Below are 24,869 nucleotides of genomic sequence, written 5' to 3'. Positions count from 1 at the left end.
AGAGGCCAATAGCCTTTGCGTCACGCTCGTTAACCTCAGCCGAGCGTAACTACGCCCAGATTGACAGGGAGGCCCTCAGCCTGGTGTGGGGGGTGAAAAAGTTCAATCACTATCTGCACGGGCAGAAATTCACCCTACTGACTGATCATCAGCCCCTGGTCTCCATTTTTAACCCAAAGAAGGGCGTTCCGGTGATGATGGCGCAACGGCTGCAAAGATGGTCACTTTTTCTAGGGGCACATCAGTACGACATAGAGTACAAGGGTACGAAACAGCATGGAAATGCTGATGGGCTGTCGTGCCTACCGTTACCTACGGTAGAGGAAGCACCTGCAGTGGACCCTGTTGAGATATTCCATGCGACCATAGTCGAATGTCTGCCTGTTACAAACTCAAGTATAGAGAAGGAAACCCGAAATGACCCGACACTCTCTCGGGTCTATGATTTGACGGTGAAGGGATGGCCAGCACATGGCGACTCACTGTTGCCAGCATTCTCGTGAAGGAGAGAACAGCTGTCAGTGTGCCGGGGGACCTTGATGTGTGGATCCCGAGTGGTAATTCCACCCAAGTTGAGAGATAGAGTGCTCAATGTGCTTCATGAGGGTCATCTGGGAGGGGTAAAAATGAAGAGCCTAGCCAGGGCGTTTGTGTGGTGGCCGGGAATCGATAAAGAAATCGAGGATATGACCAAGAGATGCACAGGGTGCCAGAAGGTCCAAAACGCTCCACCACAGGCCCCGCTACATCCATGGGAGTGGCCCTCATCTCCATGGCAACGGGTACACATTGATTTTGCTGGTCCATTTATGGACTCAATGTTCCTATTCGCTGTGGACGCCCATTCGAAATGGCCAGAGGTTATCAAAATGTCCTCCACCACCACGGAGAAAACTATTGCAGTCCTACGGACCATCTTCGCTAGGAATGGCTTGCCAGAACAGATTTGCTCCGACAATGGGCCACAGTTTGTTTCCGAGGATTTCCGGAGGTTTCTGAGGAATAATGGGGTGAAACATTACACATCTGCCCCATATCATCCAGCCACAAATGGATTGGCTGAGAGGTTTGTTCAGACCTTTAAAAAGGCAATAAAGGCAATGTATAATGACGACATACCACTACAACACAAGGTGGATAATTTCTTGTTTGCTTACCGGAATGCGACACATGCAGTCACCAACCAAGCTCCAGCCATAATGTTCTTCAACCGAAGGCTAAGATGTCGCCTGGATTTGCTCAAACCAAACATAAGACGAGATGTTGAGGATAAGCAATTCCAGCACATAAATGAGAAGCCAACCAGGGGCTTCAAGATAGGGCAACCAGTCTTGGCCCGCGACTACCGAACAGAAAAATGGCAGCCAGGAACGATATGCACACAGCAGGGACCACTAATGTACACAGTGGACGTTGGAGAGAGCATCGTGAGACGCCATGCTGACCAGATTCTAGAGTCACAGGAACAAGCCAAACCCATACCACGAGCAGGTGCACCTGGTAATCAACCCGAAGTACAGATTGCGTCTCCCTCAGAAGTAGTGGTATTGGAAGCTGACGAACCAACCAATGACAATGAGCCAGAATCAACTCCGCCACAAGAACAGGATACTCGAGAAAGGCGCCATCCAGTCAGGATCAGGAAGCCTCCTCAAAGACTGAACTTATAAATGATTATTTCAGTTGATGTATATAGTACAGAGAAAATTGTAATTGTAATTAGTTATTATTTAGTTGTTAAATGAATGTTATGTACTGTTTATCTAAAAGGGGAGGAATTGTTGTGTATGTACCTTTAAGAGAAGAACTGATTCTATACTGCAGTGCCGGCAGTGACCACCCCTGTATATAAAGCCATAGCAGGCTTCTGTACTTCAGTCTTAAGTTACCCTCTGTTCAGTAAATACCTGTTATTATTGTTCTCCTGCAGTCCGTGTATTATTTATACTCGGACACTACAGTTCCGGTGATGACTGCGCAACGGCTACAAAGATGGTCCCTTTTTCTAGGGGCGAACCAATATGAAATAGAGTATAAGGGCACGAAACAGCATGGAAACGCTGATGGGCTATCACGCCTGCCACTGCCTACTGCGGAGGAAGCACCAGCAGTGGACCCTGTCGAAATATTTTATTCGTTGATAATTGAACACTTGCCAGTAACTAACGCGGATATAGAGGAGACCCGAAATGATCCGACACTGTCTCGGGTATATGATTTGACGGTGAAGGGATGGCCAACACATGGCGACTCACTGTTGTCAGCATTCTCATCCAGAAGAGAACAGCTGTCAGTATGCCAGGGGACCTTGATGTGTGGATCCCGAGTGGTAATTCCACCCAAGTTAAGGGAGAGAGTGCTCAATGAGCTTCACGAAGGCCATCTGGGAGGGGTGAAAATGAAAAGCCTTGCTAGGGCTTATGTGTGGTGGCCGGGAATCGATCAACAAATCGAGGACCTAACAAAGAGCTGCTCAGGATGCCAGAAGGTCCAAAATGCACCACCACATGCCCCTCTACACCCATGGGAGTGGCCCTCCTCTCCATGGCAATGGGTGCATATTGATTTTGCTGGTCCATTCATGGACTCAATGTTTTTAATAGCAGTGGATGCGCACTCGAAATGGCCTGAGGTGATCAAAATGTCCTCCACCACTACGGAGAAAACGATTGCAGTCCTACGGACCACATTTGCCAGGAACGGCTTGCCAGAGCAGATTTGCTCTGATAACGGACCACAGTTTGTGTCCGAAGAGTTTCGGAAATTTATGAGAAGGAATGGGGTAAGGCATTACACATCCGCCCTGTATCATCCAGCTACAAATGGATTGGCTGAGAGGTTCGTACAAACCTTTAAAAAGGCAGTAAAGGCCATGTGCGATGACGACATTCCACTGCAGCATAAGGTGGACAATTTCCTGTTAGCCTACAGAAATGCAACACATGCAGTTACCAACCAGGCCCCGGCCATGATGTTCTTTAACCGAAGGTTGAGATCTCGTCTGGATTTGCTCAGACCAAATGTGCGAAGAAATGTTGAGAATAAGCAATTCCAGCACATCAATGAGAAGCTGACAAGGAGCTTCAATGTAGGACAACCAGTCTTGGCCCGCGACTACTGAACAGAGAAATGGCAACCCGGAACGATATGCACACGGCAGGGGCCACTAATGTACACAGTGGATGTCGGGGAGAACATTGTGAGACGCCATGTCGACCAGATCCTAGCGTCACAGGAACGAGTCAACCCCATGTCTCGCGTACCTGGTGATGAACTCGACATACCGGTAGCATCTACCCCAGAAACAGTAGCATCGGAAACTGATGAACTAACCGACGACAGGGGGCCAGAATCGCCTCCGCACCAAGAACAAGACACTCAGGAAAGGCGCTATCCAGAAAGGATCAGAAAGCCGCCCCAAGACTGAATCTATAAATGGACTATTTCAGTTAATGTGCATGTTAAAAGTGTTAACTGTTATTTGAATGTTATGGTACTGTTAATCTAAAAGGGGAGGAATTGTAGTGTATGTACCTTTAAGAGAGAACTACTTTTACAGCTCCTGTATTCTGTAGTACCGGCAGTGACCACACCTGTATATAAGCCCTGAGCAGGCATCTGTACTGTTAGTTTTTAGACTACCCTCAGCCAGTAAACACCTGTTGATTGTTGATCTGCAGTCTCCGTCTATTTATTGAAGAACACCATACCTTAAGATTCACGGATTTAATACTTCTAGTTAAGGGGGTTGCCTTAAAATCTGAAAATCCATGAAAAAATGGCCGGCCAGCAAAACACCACCCCTGTAGTTACAGCATCTTTCCAAGGCAAATAGTTGAGAAATTATATTTGCAAGATCTCAACCATCTGTCTCATGAAATTGCTGTTTTTGACAGAACAGCAATTGGAAAAGCACATAGGCCCTAAAATTCCATTGGGTGGTGAATCTGGCTGCTTGCTCGGCCTGCATCACACCGATGGGGCCCACGTAAGCCGCTGGTGAACCTGGTATGCCTCATCTCACTTGGCTTTCCAGTAGCCACTGATATGCTAGGTCCACATCCAGGGCCAGGAGCGGGACAGCCGTTTATATTGTTTCTCCAAGCTTCCTGCTGATCCTTTGCTGAAGTTAAGGTGGGAGATCAGGATAACCCCCACAGAAATTCAACCCCAAGGTCTTTACTGCGCAAATGACAGTTCAATACTTAATGGTTTAAAAACAGTGCCAGTGCCGAGAGCTCCAAATTAATTTTACAAGGAATGATTCAGGGAGGGAAATGGTCTTTCTCTAAAGAAAGGGTGTGAATGGCCTTTTACGGCAATTCTCCAGGGTTTCTGCCAAAATTATGGTGACAGATTGGGAGAACCCCAGCAGAAATTCCAGGCGTACATATTGGGCCAGAAATTCGCGGCCAGAAGCGTGAGTACGTTCGGGTTACTCACGCATCTGGCCATTGGAAATGCCAGCGTTCAGCAGGAACAGCGCATGCGGGGAACGCCGGCATTTCCAGACCCGAGGTCTATTCACAGCGCGTGTGACTGCACAGGCAGCGCTTGCGCAGTGAACTTTGTGGATTTCAATGATGGATTCAGTGAGGGTAAGTCCTTAGAAATTACACTTGAAAAAAGCAAGTGTAAAGTTGTTCATTGGCTGCGGAGGAAGATATATTTTATCGTGGAGCTTTTGAAAAGCAATATTTTTGTTTGGGAAAGGGAGGGAAGTTATTTTAAGAAATTTTAAGTAAGTTTTAAAGTTTAAATTTTTTTCTTTTAAAGGGTTTTCAGAACGGTAGGTAGAAGGAGCAATTGTGGCTGTGTGAATGGAATGTGAGAATGAGTTATGTATGTATGTCCACATATATTCCTTTACGTATATGTATGTGTGTTTTATATTCCTTTACTAATGTGTATGAATGTATGTTTTTAATTATGATTTTCCAATAAGTTACTTTCTCTGAAAGTCATAATTAAATAATACATTCATACACATAAGTAAAGGAAAATATACATAACACGCAAAGGAATATATACAGACATACATACTTTCAGAAGCTCCACGATAAGAAATATCTTCCTCCGCAGCCTCTGCAGCAACTGTACCCATGATTTTTTCATGTGTAAGTTGTAATGACTTGACCTCACTGAAAGCATTAATGAAAGCGGCGAATTATACTGCGCACGCGCTGCCTGTGCAGTCGCACGCGTTCTGCCTCTGAACACCTTCGTTCAGAGGACAGGAAATGCCGGTTTTCCCCACATGCACTGTGCATGCTGAAAACCGGCATTTCATCCGGCCAGATGTGTAAGTACCCCGACCGTACTAGCGCATTTGGAAGGGAATTACTGGGCCAACATATTACATGTCAATAAAATTAAAAATTTAACAATTGCACGACTTGCCCCCTCGCATCTGCGACTGAGGATCCAAGGAGGTGCATTGCGCAATAGGTCATCATCGTACGTATCCTCACACTGTTCCCTTTGGGGAACTGTTTGAAGTGGTGGAAGGATTTATGGCCGTGATTAACGCTCATTCCGTGACCGTAACCATCTTTGAACCAGCCATTAGGGTGGTTAGTCCTATGGCGGGAGGGTTTTACGGGCTCCCACAACCCATCTGAGGAGGGGGGGGGAGCCACCAACACCCACGGACGCAAGTATCCCGCTGGGTGTCCACCCAGAATTTAAAGTTGGAGCTCCGACTCCACTTGCCGGGACTGTCTGGAGTGGGGTTCAAAACCCTACTCCTTCTGGCCCAGCGGCGGGGATGCTTACTGCTACGCAAAAGGCCCACTCCGCACAAAAGGTGACACCCATACGTTTCCTGCGCCTTTTCCCTCCCCGTGACTGGAGCCCTATGCTGCCATTTTAAGTTGCTAATCGGATTGGGCCTTTGTCATAGCGGTAGGATCCCCGCCGCTGGGCCAGATCAGGGTAGGGTTTCGAAGCCCGCTCCAGACAGTCCCGGCAAGTGGAGTCGGAGCTCCGGCTCTAAATTCTGGGTTGACATCCAGTGGGATATTTGCGTCTGTGGGTGTGCGTGGCCCCCCCTCCTTGTATAGCTTGTGGGAGCCCGTAAAACCCTCCCGCCATAGGACTAACCGCCCTAATGGCTGGTTCAAAGATGGTTACGGTCACGGAATGAGCGTTAATCATGGCCATAAATCCTTCCACCACTTCATACAGTTCCCCAAAGGGAACAGTGTGAAGACACGTATGACGACGACATTGCTAAATAAATAAATGGAATTAAAAAAATTCTTTTAGGGCTTTTAAAAGTCTTTAAATTGCTTTAGTTCTCTTTAAAACTACTTCAGATTACTCAAAATAATGTAAACATTTTAAAAAGTTTATAAAAGTTACCAAAATCTTCAAAAAACTTCCAAAAACCTATTTAAACTGCTGCTTTGCATGTAAAAATGCTTAGCAGCTTGACAGATACATTGGGGGCGTGTCCAGTGAAACTGAGACCTCAAGGGGCGTGTCTCACTTGCACTGCACGCTCCTGGCTTCGCGCTGGCTGCACTCCTGGGCGGCGTGACGTCACACGCTGCCCGGGAATCTTCTTTTTCAAACACCAAGTCCAGGCGTCCCTGGAGCTGATCTGCAGCAGCGCAGGGTAAGTGCAAATACGGGGCTTGCACGCGCTGCAAGCCCCATTTAGGAATTTCTGGCCCATTAGAACCAGTTTGTAGGTATTTAATAGATTCATCAATAGAAAGCAAAATGCTCATAAATGCAATAAAATCAGCTTAATTACAATTCAGAGCAAAAGTGCAGTTATAAGACAACAGGGGGGAAAAATTCAGTTGGTTGCGCCTCCCGTTAGCGCCTTAAGAGGGCGCCAAGTGGGGCGCAAAGCAACTAGCACCCGGGCGCAGTGATATCTGCGCCTCTCGCAAAATTAACTAGACATTTTGTGGCGGCACTAAACACTACCGCCATGATCTCCTGCGCCGGCAGATCGTGACGTCAGTCGAGTGCGCAACACCCCGGTAGCGCCCCGGACCGGATATTGAGTGGCGCCCCCTGCCTTACCGCCTGCCGCTAGCAACGACAGGTTGAGGGGTGCGTTATGCTGTCAGAAAGGGACTGGGGGAGCGCTATTTAAAGGCGACCACTTCCTGCCTTTTTTTGTTGGTGACATTTTTGCACCACACATTCTGAGAGAGAGAGAGAGACACTTCTGGAGAGATTCAATGCTGTGTAAAGGAGTTTAGGGTACTGAGCAGCAATTTGCAGGTTCATTTTGATTTGCCCTTCCTTGTATCGATTTAGAAGAGACTGTGGGGGCTGCACTGTGAGCTCTTTCCCTGGGTCTCTCCATTGTTCTTTCCAGCAGATTTGATGTACAAGTCTCTCCAGGCCGAGATTCAAGGCTGCAATGAGCAAGGTGTGGATGGAGAGCAAGATCAACCCTTCCTTTAAGAACTGTCCGGCGCCAGTGTGTCTGTGTTCCATTGCTGACTGACATCACATGAGCTTCGCCCGCCCTCTGAGGTAGCGCCTCGCTCCTCAGCCTTAGCGCCTTAAGAGAGGTGTGTAGCACCTGATTTAGCACTCCAATCACCTCCAGGGGCGATAAAAGCCAAGTTTGCTGTTGGAGGCGATAATTAACGCCAGTCGCTAAACTTTGTGCACCACCAATAATGACGCCCCAAATGGGGCGATACCGAATTTTTCCCCCCAGATGTTTTAAAGCTGTCAAGAAATAGGATACATCCAATACTTATATACGTGGAAGATTTTTGTTAACATTCCTGTCACCTCCGAATAAAAATACTCTGTCTGAGTCTCCCCTGTTGGCTCAGTTGGTGATTGCACCAATCGTGTGTATTAAGCCATGTAGTCCAGGAAGGTGCTAGGTTTGATCTCAGGTCTATGCTCACATCGAACCTGGAGCAGAAATGGGGCACTACAATAGATTTGTAGTTAAAAAAATCAGCTAGGGCTCTGGCTCCTGATCCTCATTCAGTAACCTTTGCTGAAAAGTGCATGTCGAGATCAGGATTAGCTACAATGCCTTCCGTGGTCAGATAATTTGTAGACACTCACTGCCTGTGTCGAGTTATGAAGGTATTGGAGGGTTGTCCCTGCCAATTTAACTGTAGCTCAGCAAGGCACATGCGGGTGAAATTAGACCTCATTTTTCAGGTGCGAAAAGAGGGGAAGGTCCAAATTCGTGGGTCTCTGTCCTGAACTAGAGGGTGCTTGAAATATGTCTAATGCTATATTGGCTCAGGTGATATTCCGGAATCCCTGGTGGTCGCCTTTTTTCAGGCATTAATCCCTTTGCATATAATAATGAGGGGCTTAACATCTGTTTCGGGACTCCCGTCTGAAAGGTGCTGGGCATTTTTTTCAGGTTCTTCTGCTACCTAACCAAGTGTGCTCCTCCTGGATCAACAGCAATGCTGTAAGCTGCTGTTGGCATGTGTTCGCCCCCCTCCCGTTTGCCTGCGTCCCCCCCCCCGCCCCACCCCCAGGACCTACCTGAGGGCTACTACTAACGTTGCAACCAGCCCAAATTGGGTTGCAGAAAACTGGTGAGCTGCCTCTGGCGTCTGCAGCTTGCTGGAATTATTGGGTCGAGACCCAAGGTCCAATTTTGAATGAGCCTCAAGTTTCCGGCTCTGGTGCACGCCCCAAGTGTGTCAACCATTTTCCATCCGAAAATGGGTCTCAAGGAATTATTCCCCCATTGCCTTTGGCAGAGACAGGGGAAAAGAATGGGGCGGGGATGAAAGAAAATGGACTGCCTTTTAAAAACAAATCTGCAGGAAGTGACATTAATGTTAAATTTGTTGGAGAAAGTCAGAAAGTGTGTGTGTTATGTGTGTATGTCTGAGAAAACCCAACTTCCTCCTGCATGTGTTTGACCTTGTTAAATGTGGCTGGTGGAGAAACCAAGGTTCCTTTCTCATGCAGGAGAATATAGACTGAGAGTTTCCTCTTTACACGTTATTCTCATACATTTTGAAAATGAGACAAAGCTGACCGACAGCTTCCAAAAAGCTGACATCTCAAGAACTGTCCTGACTGCAAGCCTATAACCTATGATAACAAATAGTTACATATGCTTTGTAATTAAGGAGGAAAACAAACATAAATACAGGAAAGCCTGAGGGAGAAACAGAAATGTTAATGTTGCAAAATTGTTGGCGCATTTCTATTGTGGGGGTGTGAGGCCATGCTCCCCCGGAAAAATTTGAAGTTTTATATTAAAAATGTTGTTCTCTGGTTAATTTTAAGTACTTTTATACTTCAAAATTGATAGACGTTTAGGGGGAAAAATTCGGTATCAACCATTTTGGGGCACTAACATCGTCTGACTGCTAACTTTAGCGGCAGGTGCTAATTAGCGCCGGCGCCTGTGAAATTGAGTTTTAGCATCCCAAGAGGGAAGTGGAGCGCTAAATCAAGCACTCCACTTCCTTCTTAGGGCGTTAACCTTGGAGAGCGGGGCGTTCAATGGCTCCTTCCCTCCCTTAAAGGGAAGGGCCATCGCTGCAGACTCTGCAATTTAAAAAGTACCTACCTGGACCACCAAGGCAGCCGCGAGCCCGTGTGATCAGCCTGGCACTCAAGCAGAGTGCCAGGCTGATCGTACACGGGCAGGAACCTGCGAAAAAACCTGCAACAACAAAGGTAAGTTTTTTTTTTAACTTACCTCAGCCACCTTACCTTTAATCATCGCCCCCGAAGCGGCCGGCTGCCCGATGCACACCTCCTGCAGCTGTTGGTATTTTTGCCCGGCGCTGCTGCAGGGGGTAGAAGTCAATTTCGGGTGCTGGGTGCTACCAGGGCAATGCGCATGGTGATGACGTCACGATCTCCGGGCGAAGGGGATCGGGGCGCAATGCCGTAGCGCCACCGCAAAACCCCCGCTGAATATGGTGGGAGTCGATGTCAGTGCCCCGCCCAGTCGCAAAGCCATTAGTGCCCTGTTAGCACCCCCGGGGGCACTAACGGGAGGCACAAAGACACCCAATTTCACCCCCTTAGTCTTAAGAAAAGAAAACAAAATGATCTCAACAATTACTCGCACACCAACTCCCTGAATCAATTGACAGAGACATTGGGGTTTACATTTGTGAGCACCCACTTTTGGTGCCCACCCCTGGCACAGCATTATTCCCTTACGCACAAATGATAAGGTCCAAGGAGCCCCGGGGTATTGGGCCTTGGACCTCAGACCTCATCATCAAGAAGATGGCGTTTCGGGTGAAGGGAGGTCCTCCAAGTTTGGGCCGCGGCGGGATTGGGTGTTGTCGGGATCTGGGGCCTGAACTAGGGATAGCAGGGCGGGTGAGTTGGAGTCAAAGGCCAGGGGGAAGGGATCGGAGCCTTGGAGGAGGCATCGTGGGTTGGGGGCCTTGATCTTGGGACCTCGAGCGATGGCGAGTGTGGTGAGTACGTGCCTTTTTTGTATTTAGATGATGCTTGCGGTAGGTTTCCCTCGAGGCTGCCAGAAGCAGGGAACTGGAACAGGTGCTAGGCCCCTTATTTGCATATGTGTCCCAAATTAACCCCCATTACCTCCGCCATCTCCCCACTGTCTCGCAGAGAAACTCTTGCCTCCTTCAGCTCTGCTAGTTCATACTCTGCTCCTCATTTGAACCCCGCTCTCTTCTTCTACCCTGATTCAAGCTGACACTTTACTCCCTCTAACCCCTTAATTCAACCCGACACTCTTCATTCCTTCCAAACAGAAATCAAGCTGGTACTCTCCCCCCGCCCCCACCCCACACCCAGTTTCAGCTGGCACTATTTCCCCCCCCGCCACCGCCCCACCTCCCTCAGTTGAAGCTGGCACTCTTTCCTGACCCCAGTTCATAGTCAGACTTTCCCTCCAGTTCAATCTGCCACTCTTCTGCCTTGCTCTCAGTTCATGCTGGCAGTATCTTTCCTCACTTCCTCTCAGGTAATACCGGTACTCAGCTTATTCCTTCCCCCCACCACATCCCAAAATGCTGCTTCCAGCTTCTCGACATTACCCCCGTCTGCCTCCTCATGTTCATTCCCCCATCTATCTGCTTCATTGCTTCTATTTTCCCCTTTCCCTCTCTACCTCATTTCTGCTCCGTTGAGGGGCTGCAACCTGGTCTGGCCAAAGAGAAGAATCTTATTCGTGGCTGCTCCTGAAATGATTTGCCGCTTTCACAATGACAATCGATCTCTGTGGGAAACAGACCTCTGTGGGAAACACTCATTTATGGCCATTGTTACAGCAAGTATGTCTACAGCATGCATTAAAGAGGCAGTTAGTTGCTGTGATTGGGGGAGATCAATGGTTTCTATGGAAGGATGAGCCAAATGGCCTTCCTGAGCAGTATTTATCTTTGTGATCTTTGAGTCCATAATATGGGATTAAATTACTCAGCACTTAGAAAGGCACAGCCTAGTCAATAAGAGTCAGCATGGCTTTGTAAGTACAGGTCATGCTGGACTAATGTAATTGAAGCTTTTGAGAACATCACAGAATGCATAAATAAAGAGAATGTGGTGGAAGTTATAAATGTGAATTTTAAGAAACCATGTGATAAGATACCACATTAAAATTTGTTACGATGACTAAAGCACATAGTACTGTATTAAAGGGAATGTAGGTTGCATCAATAGAGAAATGGCTAAGCATAGAGCAGGGATGAAGGAGGCTTGAGATTGGCAGGGTGTTGGTTGTGATATGCCCCAGGAATCTGTGCTGAGATCTGCATGGTATACTGTTTTCCAATTATATAAATGATTTGAACAGTGTCAGCTGTAGCTCAATGGGTAGCACACTCACCTCTGGGTCAGAAGGTTGTGGGTTCATAGTCCCACTCCAGGGACTTGAACCTGTGCTCAAGTCCCACTCCAGGGACTTGAGCACATAAATCTAGGCTGACACTCCAGTGCAGTGCTGAGGGAGTGCTGCATTGTTGGAGGTGCTGTCTTTCGGATGAGACGTTAAACCGAGGCCCCGTCTACTTTCTCATGTGGGCGTAAAAGATCCCATGGCACTATTTCGAAAAGTAGGGGAGTTATCCCTGGTGTCCTGGCCAATATTTCTCCCTCAATTAACAAAACAGATTATCTGGTCATTTTCACATTGCTGTTTGTGGGAGCTTGCTGTGCGCAAATTGGCTGCCATATTTCCCACATTACAACAGTGACTACACTCCAAAAGTACTTCATTGGCTGTAAAGCGCTTTGAGATGTCCGGTGGTCGTGAATGGCGCTATATAAATGCAAGTCTTTCTTTTTCTTTTATAGGCACAAGATGAGTTATATCAAATGAGGGGAGGAAGCAACTGTGAGGAAGAATGCAAGAGATTGCAGGAACACAGACAGCCTGGAGGGTAGATATAGTTAATTGCAGAGAAATCTGAAGTATTACATTTTGGGAAAAAGAACTGTGAAAAGAAGCATATCCTAAACATAGATTTTAGCACAGGAGGAGGCCATTTGACCCTTCCTGTCTGTGCTGAATCTAGGTCCTTCTCAGGGATTGATTTTACACAGTCTCTTTTTATAATCTGTGTTGAAAACGGAATAATGCATTTCTATGCAGTTTGAACAGAGTGCTGCGAGTTGGGTGAGTCAGGGAGTCTTAACTGGTTGCTAAAATCAAACTTTTGTTTGTTTCACATTTACTGTTACTGTTTACTCATAGACATGGGTAGAAAGAGGGATGAGGTCCTGCAACAAGAATTTAGGGAGCTAGGTAGCAGATTAAAAAGCAGGACATTAAAGGTTGTAATCTCTGGATTACTCCCGGTGCCACATGCTAGTGAGTATAGGAAATAGGAGGATAGAGCAGATGAATGCGTGGCTAAAGAGTTGGCGCAGGAGGGAGGGCTTTAGTTTCCTGGATCACTGGGTCTGCTTCTGGGGAAGGTGGGACCTGTACAAGTCGGACGGGTTGCACCTGAACCAGAACGGGATCAACATCCTTGCGGGGAGGTTTGCTAGTACTGTTGGGGCGGGTTTAAACTAACTTGGCAGGGGGATGGGATACGGAGTGGAGCTATAGTAGGGGGTGATGCACAGCCAAATATAGAGGAAAAAACAAGTCAGCCTGGAAGGCAGAGCAAATATGTAACGGCACAAGGGAGTATGGCAAGGCTGGATGGCATTTATTTTAATGCAAGGAGTCTTGCGAGCAAGGCAGATGAATTGAAGGTGTTGATGAACACATGGGAGTATGATATTGTTGCTACCACAGAGACATGGTTGAGGGAGGGCCAGGACTGGCAGCTCAATATTCCGCGGTATAGACTCTTCAGGCGAGAGAGAGGGGGGTGTAAAAGAGGAGGGGGTGTCGCAATATTAATCAAGGAGTCAATTACTGCAGTAAGGAGGGATGATATCTCGGCAGATTCCTCTAATGAAGCCATATGGGTAGAACTTAAAAACAAAAAGGGGGCAAGCATTTTGCTGGGAGTGTACTATAAGCCCCCAAACAGTCAGGGGGAGATAGAGGAACAGATATGTCGGCAAATCTCAGAGAAGTGTAGAAATAATAGGGTAATAATAGTAGGGGATTTCAACTTCCCCAATATTAACTGGGATAGTCAGAGTGTGAAAGGCTTAGAGGGTGCGGAATTCTTAAAGTGCATCCAGGAGAGCTTTTTGAGCCAGCATGTAGAAAGTCCGACAAGAGAGGGGGCGGTACTGGACCTAATTCTAGGGAATGTACCTGGGCAAGTGGTAGAAGTGTCAGTCAGAGAGCATTTTGGTGACAGTGACCATAATTCGGTGAGATTTAAGGTAGTCATGGAAAAGGACAAAGATGGACTGGAAATAAAGGTTCTAAATTGGGGGAAGGCCGATTTTTCTATGATAAGGCAGGATCTGGCCAAAGTGGACTGGGATCAGGTACTTGTAGGAAAATCCACATCAGAGCAGTGGGAGTCTTTCAGAAAGAAAATAGAGAGAGTACAATGCCAACATGTTCCCGTAAAGGTCAAGGGTGGGACCAACAAGCCCGGGGAACCCTGGATGTCAAGGGATATACAAGAATGGATTAGGACAAAAAGGGAGGCTTTTGGCAGATACAAAGGACTAAAAACAGTGGAAGCCCTAGAGGAGTATAGAAAGTGCAGGGGGGTACTTAAAAAAGAAATTAGGAGAGCGAAGAGGGGGCATGAAAAAACACTGGCGGGCAAAATAAAGGAAAATCCCAAGGTGTTTTATAAGTATATTAAGCGCAAGAGGATAACCAGGGAAAGAGTAGGGCCCATTTGGGGCCAACGTGGCAATCTGTGTGTAGAGCCAGAAGATGTAGGTGAGTTTTTAAATGAATATTTTGCATCTGTGTTCACTATGGAGAACGACAATTTAGGCATAGAAATCAGGCAGGGGGATTGTAATATACTTGAACAAATCAGTATTGAGAGGGAGGAGGTACTAGCGGGTTTAGCGGGCTTAAAAGTGGATAAATCCCCAGGCCCTGACGAGATGCATCCCAGGCTGCTGTGTGAGGCAAGGGAGGAGATTGCAAGGGCTCTGACACAAATTTTCAGAAGTTCTCTGGCCACAGGGGAAGTGCCAGAGAACTGGAGGACAGCTATCGTAGTACCATTATTCAAGAAGGGTAGTAGGGATAAACCAGGGAATTACAGGCCAGTGAGCCTAACATCAGTGGTAGGGAAATTATTGGAAAAAATTCTGAGGGACAGAATTAGTCTCCACTTGGAGAGGCAAGGATTAATCAAGGATAGTCAGCATGGCTTTGTCAGGGGGAGATCATGTCTAACCAATTTGATTGAATTTTTCAAGGGGGTGACTAGGTGTATGGATGAGGGTAGTGCAGTTGATGTAGTCTACATGGACTTCAGTAAGGCTTTTGACAAAGTCTCGCATGGGAGACTGGTCAAGAAGGTAAGAGCCCATGGGATCCAGGGCAATTTGGCACACTGGTTCCAAAATTGGCTTAGTGGCAGGAGGCAGAGGGTGATGGTCAAAGGTTGTTTTTGTGGCTGGAAGCCTGTATCCAGTGGTGTACCGCAGGTATCGGTGCTGGGTCCTTTGCTGTTTGTAGTGTACATTAATGATTTAGATATGAATGTAGGAGGTATGATCAGTAAGTTCGCAGATGACACGAAAATTGGTGGAGTGGTAAATAGCAAGGAGGGAAGCCTCAGGCTACAGGACGATATAGATGGGTTGGTTAGATGGGCAGAACAGTGGCAAATGGAATTTAACCCTGAAAAGTGTGAGGCGATGCATTTTGGGAGGACTAACAAGGCAAGGGAATACACAATGAATGGTAGGACCCTAGGAAGGACAGAGGATCAGAGGGACCTTGGTGTGCATGTACATAGTTCCCTGAAGGCAGCAGGACAGGTAGATAAGGTGGTTAAAAAGGCATATGGGATACTTGCCTTCATTAGCCGAGGCATAGAATATAAGAGCAGAGAGGTTATGATGGAGCTGTAAAAAATGCTAGTTAGGCCACAGCTGGAATACTGTGTGCAGTTCTGGTCACCACACTATAGGAAGGGTGTGATTGCATTGGAGAGGGTGCAGAAGAGATTCACCAGGATGTTACCTGGGCTGGAGCGCTTCAGCTATGAAGAGAGACTGGACAGGCTGAGGTTGTTTTCCTTAGAGCAGAGAAGGCTGAGGGGGGACCTGATTGAGGTGTATAAAATTATGAGGGGCATAGATAGGGTAGATAGAAAGGAACTTTTCCCCTTAGTAGAGGGGTCAATAACCAGGGGGCATCGTTTCAGGCTAAGGATCAGGGGGTTTCGAGGGGATTTGAGGAAAAACTTTTTCACCCAGAGGGTGGTTGAAATCTGGAACTCACTGCCTGAAAGGGTGGTAGAGGCAGGAACCCTCACAACATTCAAGAAGCAATTAGATGAGCACTTGAAATGCCATAGCATACAAGGCTACGGACCAAGTGCTGGAAAATGGGATTAGAATAGATCGGGCTTGATGGACGGCACAGACACGATGGGCCGAAGGGCCTCTTTCTGTGCTGTATAACTCTATGACTCTATGACTATGACTCTATCTATGCTATAGGATATCTGCCACCTGACTGTTTTATTGGCCCGGAATTGACCCCTTTGAAACTGACCGCAACTTTAGGAGGTAGTGCATGCGCACTTAAACGCAGAAATCCTGAAGTTGCAGTCAGTCATTCACTGCTCCAACACTGGCTGCTCTGTGCCCCCTCTGCCACGCAACTCCCCCCCCCACCCCCCACACACACAGCCGGTGTAATCTGTGGAATCCGGGAAACTGACGAAAACTTGGGATTTTCAGTGGTAATATCGCTGTTAAATACCCCATTAAATGTTAGACCCTTTTGCATTAAGTGTAACTGGGGTTTTACTAAACAAACGTTATGGCCCTGAAAAACTAATTTTAATTTTGTGGAGTGTCAAATTTATCCACTTTAATGAAAATTAAAATTTAAGAAACTTCAAAATGTCTTATTTTTTGAAAAGTTTGTTCATCTTTCGAATTTCAGGTTTACCTTTTCCCCATGTGAGAGCCCCAACCTTTGTTTTGCTCGCTATAATATTTTTATAAAGTTAGAATCAACAGAGCTTACTCACTTCCTGGTTCTCGGTCAGTGAGAATTCTGCATTGTGATTGGCTGCTTAGACGGCTTATTGACATCACAGCAGCTCGCGTTAGGGATTCTCCATTAACTTCCACTGATTTCAACTGCACATCGGAAAAGCCAAACTCCTCGCCACAGAGATCGCGAGATCTTTGTGGGAAGCTTACTTCGGGGCCTTTGCTTCGCCGCTGACCGCAAATTATGGGTCAATATTTGTTTGTTCATTTAAAAATAAAATAAGAAATGTTGCCAATAATCTTATTTCAATTTACAATCATCTTTACAGCATTATTGCTGTTCACTTTTACGGAAATCTCCTGTTAACTTTGCTTCTCCTGCCTTCAAGCTCTTTATTTTGGTTAAACCCTACTTTTTGATTTCTATTACTTTATCGATTTATTTATGAATTAAAAATATGCTTCTGATATTCAGCCACTTTCTTTAGGCCTCTCTGGCCTACAGTTTCTTTCATTCAGAGTCACTTATTGATTTCACCAATTTCTTTGAGTTTTATTTTTTTCTCAGCAATGTACTATTCCTCTTTCTCTCAATCTGACGATGCTACAGGGACATCCTACTGAAAGATACAGTATTCCTGTTTTTCTTGTATCCAATTGGAAACACCACCGAATCGGACTGCAGATGCAAATCCAATGATGTCGCATGGGTCACAACAAGAACATATTGAACATAATAAATAATGCTTTGGAAAAGCATTTCTTGTTGTTTTATAAATACACACTGCATTCGTAAAAATTGCATTAAAACACATGGCCTGGAAAAGGCAAATTGAGCCCAAAACGCACCCGACACTGTGCTATTTTTGCCAAGGTGAAACTGTGCCCAAGATGCCGCGTTAACTCATTTGCATAATCCTGAACATAAGATCTCCCATGAATCAAGGCACTCTAGCAGCGCAAGGCGTAGCAGAGTAATAGGTGGAGTGGGATTGCCAGGAAATGAGACAGTCTTCAACTTTTTAAACTAACTGATGCAGCAGCAGGGATGAGCTGTGGCTGCAATTAACTACTGGTCAGGCGATTAATGTTGGATTAATGTGACCACGGGTGCCTGTGCACCTGAGAATCTGGTCGCAATATGATTCTCCCCACCCAAACCAGTGCAATCGTCGGAAACTCGCGAGTCCGACTTGGGGGCATGGCCAGTTTTATGGGTGGGGACTGGTTTGTGCGAAGAGTCTGTTGAACAAGCTTAAAAGATGGCGGATACTTGGGCGTAATGTAGTTATGGGCACAACTCACGCTTAAAATTCTGCGATCTTTTTGCGCTATTTGATTTGATTGCACCCAGATTAAGCCGATATCTGGGCAAAAATCATGTGGAAACTCCAAGTCATAATGTACCACTTGAATATGACTTGACTGCTACCTTTTAAGGGCTAAAGGACACAAGCATCAACAATCTGCTCAAAATCCAAAGCAATAAGAAAATTACTCAAAACCAATGCAGATGAGGAAATGAAAAAAATATTAGCAATGCAATTCAAGCGAGGGAAGAGGAAGAGTGAGATGTTGCATAAATTCAAAAAGGCCATGTCCAGTTTTCTGCACTATTTGAATCATGGGACTGAATTGTCTTTTTCCCTTATTTTCTCCTCCTCTCTTGGGGTAGTTTCACAAACATCAGTAGTCCTCTGATACCTCACCCTCGTGGTCACTTCTTTATGTGTGAGCCTTTACAGTGAGTGTCAGCAAGCTATTCAACCTGAAGAGGAGGTGTTACCACCAAGCCCATTACTGACCATGTCAAACATTTTCATGCATACTTTCCAACTGGGATCACTCATGAAGTGCTTACATTTCTCCTTCCTCGGCCAGGAACACTGAGCCCAATTGTTGCTGAATCAGATGAGATTAGCTAGCTCAACACAGAGCATGATTGAACCTGGGACCTTCATGGTCTAAGAGCAAAGTCCCAGGCTATGCAGTGCATTTACCAACTGAGCCATCAGAGGAGATTTACTGAGTCAAGTTATCAAAAGAATCTTGAAAAGTTACTGAAAAGCTTTAAAAGGAAGCAAAGACTTTAGACGGATTAAAATCTACTCAGTAACATGCCACTTACTGCCATTGCTGACATATGTATCATCTCAAGCCTTGACAATAGGGCCCGAATATCAGCCAGTTTTCAATTTAAAGTTTTCTCAAGGTAGGTCAATGATACAGAGATGTCACCTGTATATCAAGGCGTTTAATCACACTGGTATGAAATGTTATTGGTAAATTTTCTATTGAAAATATAAAAATACAGTTGAGAGAGAACGGTTAGAAGCACCGTAATGTAAAAAAAATTCACTCAATGCAAGAAATAATTGAAAATCAACATCAATTGGAGTGAAATGATGCCTTCAAGATCTTGTTTGAGCTAAGAGCTCTGGTTATTGGAATGATAGGAGGAAAATAAATGCTGATTCTAAGTGATAATTATATGTAATAAGCTATGCTCTGATTACATATTGCTGTTCTTACGTAATTTGCAGTTTGGCCATGATTTGCTCAAGGTTACTTCTTGTTTCATGCTTAGGATTTCCTGTAATTTGCAGAACTACATTTTCTTGACTCATGGTGGGACATCTGGGTGCTTATAAAAAACAGGAACATTTGGGCTTGGAGGGGGTTTCTAACACAAATGACCATTCAGTTTTAATGTAGCATATTGTTCATGGCTATCATAGTTTAAAGTACCAGAAGTATTACAGTTCCATTCTGCGTATTTTAGCTTTTTTTTAATAGATTCTTTTATTTCACAGCAATGGTACCAAAAGAAATGGACACGGTTACAGTTATTGAGAAATAAAAGTGATCAGACTTTAAATATATATATATAGTTGCCTTTGGCCTATGAGTCATAATCTATGACCAAATAAACTATGAATTAATGCCAACATTTCTTATTAGTTGACCATTAAGCTTTGATGGCCCCTTGGTGAATAGCCCATTGTCTTCAGAAGAGGAGGGATTGTATGAGAGAAGCACAGGGCGGGAACAAGAATAAGAAAGTCAGGAATGAGAACTGGAGCATTGAAGCTCATCCCTCTGGGATGTTCCTCCTTGGAACAACTCCAATGTTTGCGCCTCTTCCACCTTGGCAGACTATTCCAAAGATTCAGTTTCAATTTAAATAAAGAAGTTCTTCATGATAACTGCCGTAAATTTACATTTCATCAATTTTCATTTATATCATCTGGTCCTACTTTCCTGGCGTATTTCGAATAGTCATTCAGGATATTTTCTTTTAGATCATTTTATCTTGATGTCTCTTTCAAACCGTCTTTCTAGACTGTATAATTTAAACTTAAGCTCTAATTTTACAAGTCTGGCACCAGCAGCTGGGAACTTATGACATTTCCCAAGTCAAACCCTTCCCTTTTACTTGCATAGACTTCTTATGCATGGAAAACGCATCAGGGCTGGAGGCTAGTTGGCTGCATTGGATTGATTTTCCACTGAGTGCACAGTGGTGATGCGACTGGAAGTGCCAAGTGCATTTCACTTTGTGGACACAGGCATTTTCTGAGCTTCACTCATTTGAATAATTATACAAAGTTCTGATGAAAGGTCATCGAGCTGAAACATTGGCCGGAAGTTTGTTTACCTGGGCGGGTTGGTTGCGGGCGGTCGGCTACCTGTTCCACATTTCATGCCACTCCTCAGAGCGACTTTTCCATAATGAGACCTATTAAGGCAGGCTTTCGTGTTTCCCGGCCCTATTAAATGGTGCTGCTCTGATGAAATCATCGATGACTCATTTCCAGCTGAGATATTTAAAGGAGCCTTGGCCACATTGCATTTGAAGATTCACCTAGGATTGTGCACACACTGTATTGGAGCATTTGAGTGTTGCTAAGCCTTGGAAACATGACTGCACAGAGACAGAGGGCTGCACCCAGGTTCTCAGATGACTCCCTCCATATGCTTGTGGAGGGAGTGAGAGCACGCAGGGAGGTCCTCTTCCCTTCTGATGGGCGGAAGAGACCTCCCCAGGAGACAAAACGAGCCTGGCTCCAAATTGCACAGAAGGTGAACAGCAGGGATGTTGTCAATGATCTCACGGTGGCATAATGGTTAGCACTGTTGCCTCACAGCGCCAGGGACCCGGGTTCAAATCCGGCCTCGGGTGACTGTCTGTGTGGAGTTTGCACATTCTCCCCGTGTTTGTGTGGGTTTTCTCCGGGTGCTCCGGTTTCCTCCCACAGTCCAAAGATGTGCGGGTTAGGTTGATTGGTCATGATAAAAATTGGCCCTTAGTGTTAGGGGGGATTAAATATGTGGGGGTTACGGGGATAGGGCTTGGGTGGGATGGCTGTCGGTGTAGGGGCCGGGTGCTAGGGTTTGGATGATCAGCCATGATCTCGTTGAATGGCGGAGCAAGCTCGAAGGGCTGAATGGCCTACTCCTGCTCCTTGTTTCTATGTTTCATTAGATCAGGAAAAGCGACTGCAAAGCCACACTCAACTTCATCCTTCCGTGCCTCTCATCACATCCCCATCACTCTGTCTTCTCAAGCGTACTCCGGCACATCATTACTCACACCAACATACCTTGCACATCCACCCATCCCTCTCTCTCTATCTACATTATCACATCCCCATCTAACTAACCACCCCTCACACTCACCCTCATCCTAGTGCAATCATACAGACTAACAACACACAAGGAGGCCATTTGGCATTGGCACTCCACTCCATCATAGTCATCCTCTAAAGATGTAACCTATCCATTCCTTATACTCATTCCATCACTCTCACTCAAATTTCCCACAATAAGAGGGAGAGGGAGAGAACTGGATGTGGCCCTCCATCATTGGCGACGTTAACTGCAGCAGAAGAGGTCGCCCTGGAAGTATCAGAATTCGCAGAGCAGCTGGCGGTGGGAGATGGAGAGAGGGGGACACCTCAGCAACCTGGTGACAGAATTACAGCCACATGGCATACAGCAGTCACTCATATGGGGACTGATGTCAGCAGCCAGTGAATGTTCATCATGTGCATAATGGTATTGTTACCCATTCTTGATATGACATTTCTAAATCATCTCTTTACTCTCCCACAGGTCCATCAAGAGCTCCCCCCTCCCAATGTCCAGGAGGAAGAGGAAGACGACTCCTCAGAGGAGCCTCCAGCCTCTGAGGACGCACCGTCAGCAGACATAAGCGCACCCAGCACCAGTGCAGAGACGCACACCTCGCTGGGTCCCATGCAAGATATGGTGTTGTCACCTGGTGTGTCACAAGTCACAAGTGAGCAAGAGCAGATGATGGGGTTAGGGACAGCAGTGGAGACTCCTCGCCGGAGCGAGCAGGATGCTCCCAGCTGTGCTCAGCTGCATGCAGACGCTGAGCCTTGTGGGGCCATCCGGAAAGAGGGCGATCCTGGAGGTGCAGGAGGAAGTGCAGGAGGCTTTGGCAGGTTTTGCGACCGCGATGTCTGCAAATGTGCAGAGAATGGAAGAGTCCATCTCCAACATGAGCAGCATCGTGTCGCTGGTGATGGCGACTGTAGGTTCTTCCATGGAAAGGATGGCCACCTGCATGGAGCAGCTGATGCTTCACTCATATGAGCGCATGCTATTTATGGAGAATAGATGGCAGAGGCTCATAGACCTCCTGTCTAGGAGGGATGCCAGTGTAGACTTGGGTCTTCATGGCCCCACTGCTGTGCAGGAAGGTGCTCTCCAGCTCCTTGCTAGCAGAGAAGTGCGGGTGGCCCATGAGAGGGATGACATTGAGAGGGGACATGGAAGTGGGACTCCTCTGAAAACGCTCACACTTCTCCCAAGTTGCATTCCCCTCAGTCAGAGCCCCACATGCCTCCTGAGATCGCAATGGCTGAGTCTGCCCCTGCACAGTCGCAGGTAGAGCAGACTTTGGCGGGATCATCACAGGCTCCAAGACTCAGAAGACATCCGCCAAAAGTGTTTAGGCAGTCGCAGCAGGGAAGTGAGCAGCCTGCCTCTACCTCTGCTGAAGCCACAGGGGTTGCACCTTGTAGAAGCACGCGTAAGAGAAAGATGACACACAAGCAGATGCACAAGGGTAAGCACTTAGGTGTTTTAATAACTGTGTTAAGCTTCCATTACTCTGATGTCACAGATAAAAATATTTATTTTCACCACTTTCCACATGGCCAATTTTGTCTGCAACTTTGCAAGTGGCTTAGTGAGTTGGAGTGAATGGTCAGACATAACGGTACCTCCAGCAGTGGTGGTCAGTGTGAAAGGAATGGCTTGGTCATTGTAGGGATGGTTTATGGTGTTGCTGTGAGGTGTTGGGAGCCTGGTGCAACATATGGCAGCCATATGGGTGTAATGCCTGAAGTTAAGTAAAGCTGGCCATGATGAGCCCATCCCTGGCCTCCCAGGCAGCAATGTGCTTGTGTGCTGGTGGGATCTGGACCGCAGGTTCCTCCTGCTCCCCCTCATCATCTTCCAGCTGATGCTCCTCCTCCGAAGAGGCTGTGTGCCCAGTGCCTTGCTCCTCATGCAGCGCTAATCCTCGCTGCTGCGCTATGTTGTGCACGGTGCAGCAGACCACGACGATTCTGGAGACCCTGGCTGGTGTCTACTGAAGGGCTCCTCCAGATCTGTCAAGTCGTCTGAAGCACATTTTCAGCATGCCTATTGGTTGCTCTATGACACATCTGGTGGACATGTGGCTTTCATTATACCTCTCCTGGGCCTCAGTACTTGGCCTCCTCAAGGGTGTCATGAGCCACGTCTTCAGTGGATAGTCCTTGTCTCCAAGCAGCCAGCTGGAAAGTCTGTTTGGAGGTGTGAAGAGCTGTGGGAGGGTGGACTAGCGCAGGATGAAAGAGTCATGGCAGCTGCTAGGGAATCTGGTGGACACATGCATGATGATCTTCCTATGGTTGTAAACGAGCTGCACATTGAGGCAGTGGAAGCCCTTGTGGTTGACAAAGACTCCTGGGTGATGATGGGGTGCCCTGATGGCCACATGTGTGCAGTCGATGACGCCCTGCACAAGTGGGAAGTCAGCCAGAGCGCCTGCTCAGTAACACTGGTGTCATCAGTGGCAAAGTTGATATAATTGGCTGACTTGCCAAACAGGGCATCGATGAACTATGTGGTGCATCTGTGGGCGGCCGACTGCGAGGTGCCGCAAATGTCTGCTGCAGATCCCTGGATGGAGCCTGAAGTGAGGAAGTTGAGGGCGTTGGTGACTTTGACAGCCACTGGTAAGGCGTGTCCACCAGGTCCTCTGAGGACCAAGGTGAGACAGTATAAACAGTACCCATGCTGATGTCATAGAAGGCAGGCCAAGTAGAGATGAGAGAAGCAATCTATCAATGGTGTGATAGGTTGTACCAATGAGGTGACAGTGGTTCCCGAATTTGCTGAAAACACTTTGCAACCTCTAGAAAGCTAAATCTGTGCTGACAATGCACTCAGCAACTGCCTTAGTAACGTAACCAGGTGTCAGGTGAGAGTATTTATTGTGCTTTCCATGCTGTGTACTAATGAGCTGGATCAATGGCCACTGAACTTCCGCCTCAGGATCACAGACATGGTTCCCGAGCTGTGTAATTCCCGTGCTCATGCAGTGAAATTGGAAAGGTCGGGTTAAAAAGACACTTAAAGGTCTGTCAACTACCTAATAATGATCTAAATTAGATCGGCCGCCTCTGCCGTTCGTGTCGCAGCCGCACTGGCAAACGCGCCAGAGTAAAAGGCGCAAGGAGGCTGGATGACAGGGAGGTCCTGACCCGCTCCGCTTTATTTCAACTTTCATTCCCGACCCACCTCCAATCCCGCCCGCACCGCTGCAGGAAAATTCCAGCCGTTAACTCTGTTTCTCTCTCCACAGACTGAGTATTTCCAGCACTTTCTGTTTTTATTTCTCATTTTAATTCTTCCTGTATTAGTTCAATTCCATTCATTGTACTCTTATGGCCACATTTGTGCCTATGTGCACTACCTTACATGGGTCAGTGTTACATTTCATTTGCCAATTGTCTGCCCATTGACAATCTACACCTGTTTGCAGATTTTTCAGTGCATCCTCTATCTCAACTGTTCTCCCCGATTTATTATCAGCAAATTTGACCAGTTTATAGTTGGTTTTGATATTCAGTTCATTTAGTTAGATAAGAAATAGCAGCTGTACAAGCACTGATTTCTGAAGGACTCCTCTCAAACCTCGCTTCAAATGTAAAATACACCTTTACCAAGGCTTCCTGTTTGCTATTTTCTAAACTAATTCCATGTTCTACTGTGGATTCTTTAATCACAATACCTCTGACATATAAAATGGGCAAAGGGTATAAAGT

The 24,869-nt window shown here is 46.5% G+C and overlaps 1 protein-coding gene across 1 annotated transcript in view; it reads right to left on the bottom strand.

The window, feature by feature from the left end:
* The window catches only part of myo1f (myosin IF), a 214,742-nt gene that overhangs the window by 142,620 nt on the left and 47,253 nt on the right, over positions 1-24,869 (bottom strand). The gene's annotated exons all lie outside the window — the stretch shown is intronic.

This window comes from Somniosus microcephalus, chromosome 13, assembly GCF_052327205.1.
Source record: "Somniosus microcephalus isolate GS21.2 chromosome 13, FLI_Smic_1.0, whole genome shotgun sequence".
Classification (NCBI taxonomy): domain Eukaryota; kingdom Metazoa; phylum Chordata; class Chondrichthyes; order Squaliformes; family Somniosidae; genus Somniosus; species Somniosus microcephalus.
Note: the sequence above shows the minus strand (reverse complement) of the source record. Positions and strands in the feature narration are given on the sequence as shown.